Below are 11,845 nucleotides of genomic sequence, written 5' to 3' on the forward strand. Positions count from 1 at the left end.
CAGGGCAGCGGGGGGACAGGTCGGCCCATCCGGGGCTACAGGGTTTGTCCAAGGCGGGGGGCAAAGCATGGGGCGGTGGGGGTGACAGGTCGGCTCATCCAGGGCTCCGGGGTCTGTCTGTGATGCGGGGTGGGGGGTGCACCGCGGGGCGGGGGGACAGGTCAGTCCATCCGGGGCCCCAGGGTCTGTCCGTGACGCGGGGGGCACAGCATGGGGCGGGGGGGGGGACAGGTCAGTCCATCCGGGGGCTCCGGGGTCTGTCCGTGGCGTGGGGTAGGGATGGGGGGAAGGCTTCACCTCTCGTTCCCTCGAGGTGCCTGGGTGGCTGTTGGAAGCATTAGGGCGCTGAACCCTAGCAAGGGCCCCGACGGGTGGGGGCGTGGGTGCAGGGCGCCGGATACTGACAGGGCGTCTCTGTGACACTTGCTGACTCCAACCAGCACGTCGAAAGGTGGGCTTTTAATCCAGTGAGTAGTAAATCCAGGGGATTTTCTAACTAGAGACGCAAACGGATGGGAACTTCCAGCTGAGCTGTCCTGCTAACCACGGCCAGCGGCTGCTGCGGCCCCCCGGGGTCCTGGGTACGCGGCGCAGCGGGCCTGGAGCATGTGCAAGCCGGCCCCCGGGGCTGGCGGCCTCCTCTGACAGACTGCTGCACCGCAGGGTCGGGAGAGCCTGGGCTCACTTGTTCCCATCCCCTTCCCTGGGCCTCCTCTGAGGGCAGAAGCAAGGCCGCTGCCCGTCCGGTGAGGCTGGCCCCGTTCAGCCTGGATGAGCTGAGCGGCAGGTCCCACCCGAGGCCAGCTCCTCGCCATGCAGCCAGAGCCCCCCGGGGCCAGCACCCCGCCTCTTGAGCACCTCCCCCGGACCTTGTGCCCCCGGCCCCTCCTCACCCTAAGCAGTGGCTCTGAGGCCTGTGGGGACACCCCCCAGGCGGAGGGACGCCTGACGCCCGCCCAGCAGGCCCAGGTCTTGGAAGCCAGTATTTTGACTTGCATGCTGCAAGACAGAGGGACCTGCGTTTGGACACCGTGCCCTGCTTAGGAAATGTGTTTCGCTCAGAGATACGAGTTAGCAAACCTGAAATTACTCTGTGCGTGTTCTAGAACTGTGCTCGTGGCAACCAAGCTGCAGAAAATCAGAACCCACGGCATCATTTGCAGGCGTAGCACAGAATGAGAATCCAGGGCCCTTTTCAAAACTCATTAAAGAGTTTCAGGGTGGCAGCTGTGGAGAGTCCCCGTGGGGCATGAGGCCCTGGGGGCAGGAGGGTCTCACCTCTGGAGAGAGAAGCAGCAGAGACGGGGCTGCAGGGGCGGGTGGGCAGGGCGGCCTTGGGGGCGATGCAGCCCAGTGCTCAGCTCCGTGCCCAGAGAGCCAAACGGTGCGCCCAGCCCGGGAGCGCGTGAGAGCCGCAGGGCGAGGGTGCACCCGACGGCAGGGCAGCCAGAGGACCCAAGCCGACCCCAAGGCTCCCACAGGCCAGGTCTGTCTGAGCAAAGTTCACCAGAAGAGCGGTGGCCCAGCGCCCCCGTGCCAGCTCCGGCCGCCACAGCAAAGCGCCTCAGCCTGGGGAGCGTGCACACACATATTCATCCCGCAGGGTTCCGAGCAGGCGCCTGCAGACTCCGCCCTCACTCACGCGGAGCGGACGGCACGCGGGTCCCACCCCGGGGGCCACCCGGCTGACCCCGTCTAACCCGAGTGCCTCCCGTCACCATCACAGCGCGTGAATCAGGGGGACGCACGCGTTCAGGCCTCACACCATCTAACAAAACAAGAGCCCCCGAGTCCCCAGCGAGAAGGCGTGGGAGGGAGAGCGCCGGGGACAGCAGAGCGGCCGGGTCGTGCGGCCGGCGGGTCCCAGGGTGTGACCTCAGCAGGCAAGTCGCCATGGAAAGTCGTGGAAAGCGGGGCGCAGCCTCCTCACAAGGGACTCAAACGGGAGTGGTAAGTGCAGTGGAGAAGTGGCAGACGCCGGGTCACCCAGCGGTCAGGCTGGCACGGCGAGCACCTGTCCACGACGCGCCCCAACAGGGACCGGGCACAGCTCCCGCATGGCTGCCAGGAAACATCGGCCGAGCCAGAGCTGGGACGTGCGCCCCCAGACGAGCTGGGGGCGAGGCGCCGTTCCGGGGCGGAGCCGGAGACCTGAACGTGGTCGTGCTGTGGGCCAGGTCGTGGCCCCGAAGGGGAGCGCAGGACAGGCTGCAGACCAGCTGGCCTCCTGGCTGCACAGTGTGGCCGTCGCTGTCCAGGAGCCACTGCGGGCCACGTCTTCCATCCGGTTTTGTGACATTTTGTCAGTCTGAGTAATCAGAGTGAAAAGTTAGACAATAAACCACTAAAACAACGCTTTCCTCTGGTCCTGAGTCCCTCCCACTGAGGACTCAGGGCCGCGCTCAGGGTCACTGGGACGACTCACTTCTCTCACTCGGTCCCCCCACCACCTCCCACGGCGAGGGGCCCCCAAATCCACGGCAGCCTGGAACTTGAGAGCAGGGCCTCGTCGGGGAAGGTGGGGGGCCGCCCCGGAGCCGGCTGGGCCTGGCCGACCCCCGCGTCCTCCCGGGAAGAAGAGGGACATGCAGAGGCCAGGCGAAGACGGGCAGACAAGGGGCGACGCCACCACAGCACGCCAGCTGCCCCGGAAACGGGAGGGAGGCCCCAAGGGGCTCGCCCTCAGAGCCCCCGCAGCCAGCGTGCCCACTCCCCGCTCTGGCCGTGGACTCTGGCCTCCAGGACCCAAGGCGGACGCCCCTCATTCTAAGCCTTGCGGCCTGCGGACGCTCTGGGGACAGCTCGCGCTCCTGGATCCACGCTAGCGCTGGGCCGCCTCCTCCTCCCCGAGGCCGCAGGGGCGCCGGCCCGCAGGCTCCGAGGCGAGGCTCCCGCGGGGCCGGGCTGCCTGCCCTGCCCTCACCTCCCCGCTGGCCCCACCTTTCGCTTCCCTGTGACCGGACGAACCGCAGGCGCGTGAACACTCTGTCCCCCTTAACCTCCTCTCAGCACACAGGTGCGGGCTGGTTCTCACAGTGTCCTGCCCTGTGTCTGGATGTCATCGGCCTGGCCCTGCACTTGGACACCCGGCCGTTTCCAGCCTTTGCTGCTACACATACCGCCACAGCGATGCCCTCTAGGGCAGGACAGAGGCTGGTGGGGCCATGGGGCCATGGGGCCGGTTTTGTGGCCGCAGCCACGGTGCCCCCCCCAGCCCCCGGCACCATGCTTGTGACCTGTTTCCTCACGAGATGCCGCAGAGCGCTGCCCGCGGTGCGCTCGCGTCTGCACATGAGGTCTGCTCGCCCACGGCTGGGGGGCTGCAGGAGCCGGGGACACGCGTGGACCCCAGAGCCTGTCTCTGCAGCCCAAGGGCAGCATTCAGCCTGGTTCGAATGTTTACCTGGGTGACGTGTGGCTTGAAGGGGAAACCCTCCAACAGCGGTAAGTGTGTCCCCAGGACCCCCAAGGCCTCCCTGAGCCAGGTCCATTCCCCGAGGGGCCAGGCAGGGACGCACACAGGACCCCCGCCCGCCCGGCTTGCCCAGACACGCCCTCCTGCCTGTCCGCACCCCGGGCCTGGGGCACCACGTCTGGGACAAGCAGCGTCTGAGTCCCCAAGTCCCCCTGCCACCACAGACGCACTGTCACCTTCCTGGCTTCTGCAGCTTCATCTCCGTGTGGCCGCTGCCGTCTGTGCATGGCCACCCATGGCGCCACATGGGCGCAGCCGGAGGACTCTCCTCACTGACTGGCCCCCGCATCTGCAGGTGCAGGACGGCACCGCTGACCACCCTTGTGTTCCCTCCGCTCCGGTGACATGGGCCCGGCCCAGCTCCTGCGGCTCTGGGGCCCAAGACACAGCCCGTGCTGAGGCCTCGCGCCTGTGGGAACCTGGGACCCCACGGTCACAGGCACGTCTGCCCCTTCTAGATGGCTCAGGCTCTCGAGAGGCAGGACCCTGTGCCCTCCGGACCCCTGGCCCCCGGAGCCCTGCTCTCCTGCCTGGGGAGGCCCCGCACATCAGCGGTTCCCCAGGCCTTCCTTCCAGACCCTCCTGTGTCCACCACCCAGCCCGTCACACACGAGGGGGCGGGAGGCGGCATGAGCTCTGTTCCAGGGGGGTCGGTGGCCCGGTCCCCAGCCCCAGATGCTTCTTGCCTCAGCTTCCTTATGTGCAAATTGCTCCAACACGGGGTAAGTTGTGGGCACTGAACAGAACTGATGCGTGTTCTGTGCTCAGGGCGGCGCCTTCACACAGCATCTCTTCCTCCCAGGCCAGCGGACTGGAGGGTCAGGGGCCCCGTGGCCAAACCTCAAGGCAGAGCGTCACCCCTGGGGCCCTGCTCCCTGTGTGCACCTGGTGCCTGGGGGTCCCGGGTGCCCCTCAGCCCACGGTGGCGTGTCCGTGCTCCCAGGAGGGCCCGGTGCCCTGGCGCCTGGGCTTCGTGGTGGGGCCGGAGCCGTCCGCACCACACGCGGCCGAGGGGCACTCAGAGCAGCCGTCAGCGCCCAGGGCTGGGAGCCGGAAACGTCAGCTCCGGAGACCGGGAAGTCGATCAGGCGTCAGGCATAGCCGCCGCTGCGAGCAGATCCCTCCTGCCACGGGAGCGGCTCCGGGAGCCGGTCGGCTTTCAGAGGCTGTCGGCGGCCCGTGTGTCCCCGAGAACGGGGTCCGTGATTTTTTCCGAACAGGTTTCCGGAGGTAACCGCAAACCCCAACACTGACACGCTGTCATACGCAAGCGCTGTGGGCAGGCTGGCCTGGCTCTTTGTAAGATAATAACAGGGCTCGTGTGTTCTAAGGCTGAAGCCTATAATCTTATTGATTTCCCCCCAGGAAATGGGGCTATCGATGAGGCAGTGGAATCAGGGCCCCTCCCCTCACCAGCTCCCGACACGGAACAGGCCAGACTTCCTCCTGCGGCCCTCATGGCAGGACACGCCACCTCCTTTTCTGACACCAGCCCCTCCGACCAGAGGCTGGAGAGCATCTCCGGGCAACAGCATGCAGTCAAGTGTCAGGGACACAGAGGGACGCTGGATCCGGGCTTGGTCTCCCTTCCCATGACCTCACGCTCCCCCGGCAACTCCTCTGACACGCTGGGGGGATTTGCAACAGAAGTGAGGGCTGCTACAGTGGGAATCATTTCCTGCAGGTTCGTCTGTTGACGCTCTGACTCCTAACCCCTCAGGATGTGACTGCGTTGGACATCAGGCCTTTACAGGGGTGGTCAAGCCAGAGCAGGTCACTAGGGCAGCCCTGATCCAACATGACCCATGTCCTTACAGGAGGAGGAGAGCCGGACACAGACATGCGCGGGGACGACCAGGTGAGGACACAGAGTGGGCGTCTACAGGCCAAGCAGAGAGGCCTCAGGAGGAACCAGCCCTGCCCACACCTGGGTCCCGGCCTCCCAGCCTCCGGGCCGGCTGTGGGGCGCAGTTACGGCAGCCGCCAGGACTCACGCAGAGCCCAGGGCCGGCCCTCCCCTCCTCCTCCCCGAGCCCCCCGACACTCCACACATGGGCGTCCTCACAAGCGCTGACGATGGGGGTGGTCCACGCCAGGCAGCCCCTCCTCTGTGCCAGGCACCGCTCCGCGGGCTTCTGATCCTGACCCTTCCTGACCACTCTGCCCGCGGGCGCACTATCCTGACCACATGAAGGCCAGCCCTGGGAGCTTACAGACCTCACCTGAGGATGGGGGCCCACTTCCGGGCTCCCCGGCTGTGGCCACCTTACTTTCTGAGAGAACACGAGGAAACCGACTTGATCCCAGAGAGGACGCACAGAGCTGGGCGCTCCCCCCAAACCGCCCCTGGCAGCTCTTCTTTCTAATATTTGTACCTAGACGGCGCCTGAACCCCAGTTGGCAACTTCCCGGACCCCCCAGTGCATTAACAGGATTTGGTTTTTACTGGATGAATCGTGCAGAGCTGGTCTCTGGTGCACTGGGATGGAGGGCTGTGGTGTGGGCTAGTCCGTGAGCTCAGACACACCGCACAGCACGGGGCCCAGAAGAACCATGATCAGCGAAACAGAAACAAGAACGACCCCAGTCCAGGGACAGCACCTCATCGGTCACACTGGCAGACGCCACAGGTCGGACGCTGCCCTCTGCTGGCAGAGCTGCGGGGACGCAGGCTTTCTCCACCTCTGCCCACGGATGCCAGCCGCCACCGAGGGGAGGCATTGGCCAACCGCTGGAGAAAGGCCGTCATCCTTTGAATCAACAATTCCCCTTCTAAGGATCTATCCCAAAAACACGCCGACAAATTAAAATATGAAAAAATGTATGTTCAGGATCATGCATTACAGTCTGAGTTTTCATAGTGAAAAACTAGAAACAACTAAAGTGTCTATCAACGGGGAGATCACTGAGTAAATTGTTACATCCCCAAAACGAAGAAACGTGCCTGCACATAGATAAATGGACGCTCTTTACCGTGTGGCGTTTTCTCTGGGACACAGAAAATTGTAAACCTCAATGGAACTTCTAGAAATGAAAAAAAAGAATGTCTGAAATGAAAAATTCACGGAGCTTAACAGCAGTTTGGACACTACAAAGTCAGTGAACCTGGATACACAACAGAAAGTGTTCACACCTAAGCACGGAAAGGGGGAGAAGCTGGAAAACTAGGCAGACCTTCCTGGCCGTCGGAACGGCGTCAAGGTGACTGATATCCACGGAGCTGGACTCCAAGGAGGAGGCAGACCAAATATTTACCGGCTTCTTGGCTGCAACATCTTCAAATCTGATGAGGCTCCCACAGTGAAGGGGTCCCGCGGGACCAAGGAGGGGCCACGCTACAGCACACCATCGACAAACTGCTGAAAAGCCAATGGCTTTTTCTTTCAATTCTAAGAACAGCCGGAGAAAACGGACACACTAGGCAGAGAGACAGGACTGGGAATATCCACTGATTTCTCAGCGGAAACGCCCGCCAGGAGATAATGTGACAGTCGGCTCCGCGACACTGAGGAACACACGCGTGTCAACCTGGGACTCTATAATGACTGAAAATATCTTTCAAGACACTGACGGCAGCCCAGAGGCCTGGAGTTCCAGCCGGTTCCTACCAGTCCCCCAGCCGCCTGCCTCCTCCTCCCTGTGACATGACAGAGGCCGCTTCGCCGAGGGCCCCTGGCGGCTGCGGCGTCCGAGGCCATCTCTGAGACCAGGACAGGGCCCACATGGTGGGTGAAGCTGCTGCCGCAGGTGCAGGGCGCCAGCGCATCACCGCAGACAGGCCACGCGAGGGCACTGCGGACTGCGTGGTGGGTATCCCCAAGGGGCAGGGGGTCCTGTCCTGGCGTGGTCACCCGGCCAATGTTATCACATACTTCCCCACCCGGGCTCTCAACTTCGCCTTCAGAGAGAGACACGAGCAGGTCTTCCGGGTGGTGTGGACGACAGAACCCGGCTTGGTGCCATGTGACAGGGAGTCTGGCATCACGGGGGGCCGCTGGGGCCACATCCTCCTAGCCTCTGGATTCTGTGCCTTCCCATCTAGCAGCTGATGCGGGCAAAGCTGGAGCTGAGAGGGAATCGGGGGCCTCGGCGCCTGCCTGGGCCAGATCTACAAATCCAGCGGGACGAGGGCCTGTGCTGTGCAGGCCGTTCTCGTGTCCCGAGCTGCCTCCGTCAGCATCCGTGCCTGGGGTGCTCCGGGTCCCGAGGACGTGCACACGTCCCCTCCTCGGCCGGGTGATCGCAGCTCTGTCACAGCAGCTGGGGGCTGACTTCTATCCGCTGACACTGTTCTTAGTCGGAGGGTGATGCACCCGGGCGCCAAGGAACGGGCATCAGGTACACGGCTTGGCTTCACTGCCTGAGGAGGGCTGCCCGCAAGGAAGGAGCCAGAGCTTTCTTCCAGGGGCCTGGGCCAGCCTTCTCAGACGCACGGGTGTCGTGTGATGAAGTCGAGAAGCTCAGACAAGTTACCTGCCAGTGTTTCCCGCTGTGAGCAGGCACGTTGTGTCACGTGACGTCGCTTGATATTCTTGACAGACTACTGCTGCTGTCTACTTCTCGAGACAACTATTTCCTGGTTGGAAATGCGAAGCGGTACGGTTTGTCTGACCCCTTTTCTCCTAAAGCCATTTCCATGATGATGGGACTCAATTATATTTTTTTATTTCAGTCACTCCCGAAAAATAAATTTGAGGAAATAAAAACATGAAGGCAGGTTAAAAGCATTTTCATACACAAATGGTTGACACAATTCACCACCACTGGATCCGTATCATAAGAAGTGCTTTAAAAAAGCCACAGAAGGTAGAGAAACAAAGAGCAGTTAGAAACCAAGATATGCACAAAGGAGCCAAGAGAGCCCATATGTGGTACGTCTGTTCTCGTGTTTGATTTATTCAAAGTACAACTGACTGTTTAGAGCAAAAAGAACAATGTATCTTGGACTTCGTAGCATACATAGACGTGAACACACATGGTGACAATTTAGAAAAAGCAAAAAGAAAGCAAAATAGAACTTTATGTCCAAAGTTGTTATAGTCCACAGCAAATTTTTCCTTTTTTTTTTTGAGCTATGTCTTCTGAGACAAGGAAACAAAAGCATACACAAACTATTGGGACTAGACTAAAATAAAAAGCCTCTGCACAGGGAAGGACACAATCAACAAAACTAAAAGGCGACCTACAGAATGCGAGAAGGTATTTGCAAATAACATATCCAATAAAGGGCTTGTAATCCAAAATATATACAACTCAATACTCAAAAAACAAATAGTCCGGTTTAAAAAATGGGCAGAAGACATGAACAGACGTTTCTCCAAACACATAGAAGTGACCGGCAGACACACGAAAAGATGCTCAACGTCCTTCATCATCAGGGAAATGCAAATGAAAACCACAGTGAGATACTACCTCCCACCGGTGAGAGTGGCTAAACTGAAAAACAAAAGGAAGGGGAGAATGTGGATAAAAAGGAGCCCTCGTGCAGCGCTGGTGGGAGCGCAAGCTAGCACGCCCGCTGTGAGCAGTGTGCCGGCTCCTCGGCAAGGTGAAAGTAGGGGCGCCCGGGGGGCTCAGTCAGCTAGGTGTCTGACAGTCAACATCGGCTCGGTCGTGATCTCATGGTTGGTGAGACTGAGCCCCCTGTCAGGCTCCATGCTGTCACTGTGGACTCACATTCGGGGGCCGTGAGAATGAACCACAGCCTTCTGTTGCAGGACAATGGTTAGCTTTCGAGGGTCCCTAACCAGACACCCACACTTAGCAGGCGAGGCCCCCCACCAACCAGCAGCAGGAGGGCTCCTCATGCGCACAAGCACCACCGTGAGGAACTTCCTGACACGGAGTGCTTCTCATGGTGGGAAAGTCCTGTGGGAGCCGTGCCCTCGCCAGGAAGGCCAGGCAGCAGGTGGGTCCGAGCTGGACACCCGGGAGTGGCCTGCGGCCCAGAAGCTGGGTCAGTCCCAAGTCCCTGCACGGCACAGGGCTTCTAGCTGACCTTCCAGAAAGCCGTGCAATGTCTTTATTTAGTTCTTTTATTTAAGTTTATTTATTTATTTTGAGAGTAAGTACAAGCAGGAGAGGGGCAGAGAGACGAAGAGAATCAGAAGAGGGCTCCACACTGTCTGCTTGGAGCCTGACGTGGGGCTCAAGCTCACAAACCTGAGCCCCAGCTGCCCCCACCTCACGCAAGGCCTTTTTATAGCTTTGAGATAGATGGCCCCTTTTCCTGCTTCTGTTCTTGCTGGGATCCACACTCACACTTCGCACACGCCTCATAGTGCAAAAAGTGTAGTCCTTGTAAGGGACAAGGAGTTAACGTTTTATTTCAAGTCTCCGGCACAATAGACAGCATCTGCCAAAGGACCAGGCACGAATGACCACACAATGGGTCATATGTGTGTCCCAGACCACCAGGAAGAGACGCGTGGCCGCCAAGGCTCCCTGGCTCGGAGGAACAACCGACTCACGAAGGACAGCGGGGTGCCTGGGGAGACATACCCGGCAGACCCCAAGCAAAGACAAGAGAGCCTCTCCCCTTTCCTTTCCTGAGCTCCCAGACACTCTGGACCTGCATTCTGTCTATACCGCCACTAACCTCTGCTCTCACCTTCTGCTGCTTCCATTCCATTTCTGTCCTGCATGTGGTCAGGGACACTCTTGGCTGGTCCTGCCCCCCCCCCTTGGATCCTTGGACCTGACCTGCCTGCATCAGCTTTACATTCGTGAGCAGCAGGACACCCAGCTTTGCAGTGTGGCTTTTGCCCTCGATTGCCAATAAATATCTACACCTGGGACAGAGTTCACACCAGACTGAAACTCAGTCTGAGAACAACAGGGAGAGGGATGTGAACCTCAAGAGTTCTTGGGGCTTTGCACCCCCTGCCCGAGGCCTGGCTGCATCCTGGCCTTCGGAGCCCATGAGACCCTCCCCCATGTCCCGCCCACGCACTCCTGTGCTGACACGCTGGAGTCGGTCTTTGTTCCCTGCAGGCTGGTGTTCCTTCCCACGCTGCACAGACCAGAGGACAGCGGGGCAGGGTGTGGAGCAGCCTGGCTCCACAGGGCTCCTCGGGGGTGGCAGGAGCATGGGGTGTGACGGCTCAGGGGAAAAGGTGGCTCTGTGACCTTGGCATGGCCGTGTGCCACAGGGCTGGGAACCCTGCCAACGAGGGTGGATTTTACACTCGGGGTAAGAGGACGCCAGTTTGCTAAAGCAGAAGACACACCGGACAGGGAAGGGTGGAGACGGCCGAGAAGCACCATTCTAATGGCTGAGCCAGCAGAGCCATGAGTGGATTCTACAGGGGAGAATAAGTGGATTAGGGTGTAAGGAGCAGGGAAAAGTCCCTAAAGCCCCCCAAATCTCTGGCCCAGATCCCAGGAGTAGGGCCCAGAACCTCCCCTGCACTCAGCCTCAGGGTCTTGCTCCAGGGAGGCCTCCATCTCTGCCTAAGTCACCCTCCCATCCAGAGCGAACCTACTACCCTAGTTGGTCCCGCTGAGGCCCCCACCCTAAAGCAGTTTGCCCCTCCTCTGAAAACCATCACCAGCACCCGCAATTTCTCCAAGTGCCTAACACGTGTCTGACGGTACTAGACAGGGGCAGAGAGCCGCTGCGGAGAGCTGGCCAGAGGGCGTGGGCACGCCGAGTCAGATGGAAGCAGGAAGGGCGCGTGCCCGCGGGCGACGGGGGATGGCCCCCCTCCCCCCCAGGATTCCCTGCGCCGGGAACCTGGAACTGGGAACAACAGCCCCCTGCTGACCCCCCACCCCTGCCTCAGGCAGGGGCTCCAAGGGGAAGATCGCGCCCCGCCCCGGGCTCCTCACGGGCTCCGCTCCTCTGCGTTACTTTTATTCCAGGAACGTTGTGTTGTTTCTTCAAAATCGCACCCCCCCGCCCCCCGCTATAAGTTCCTACTGAAACATCACCCTGAAATTGGGTCTCATTTTCGTGGTCATTTTTCTTTTTTCTTTTGACATAACTGCAGACACAGAAAGGTCTTCAAAAACAGCAGTGTTGTGACGCCTCCAACCAGCTTCCTCAAATGTCAACATTTCACCCACTAGTGGGCCCGGTGGCCTGGGGACAGCGCGTTCCACACGGCGGGGGAGGGGGCCAGCGGATGGGGGGCGGTGCCTCGGAGACCCCGCGACCCCAAGGTGACGGCTCCGCGTCCGCCCCGTCCAAGCCGTGCCCTCCACACCGCCCCCCAGCGACCCCCGTGCCGCCCCGCCCCCCGCGACCGCCTCACCGCTCTCTCCCCGCCGCCTTCCTCCCCTGCCCCCGGCGACCGCCTCGCAGCCCCGTTCCCCGCCCGGCTCCCCTCGCGACCACTCGGCCCTGGACAGGCCCCAGACCGAGCGCCC

Source organism: Suricata suricatta, chromosome 6 (genome assembly GCF_006229205.1).
Source record: "Suricata suricatta isolate VVHF042 chromosome 6, meerkat_22Aug2017_6uvM2_HiC, whole genome shotgun sequence".
Taxonomy (NCBI): domain Eukaryota; kingdom Metazoa; phylum Chordata; class Mammalia; order Carnivora; family Herpestidae; genus Suricata; species Suricata suricatta.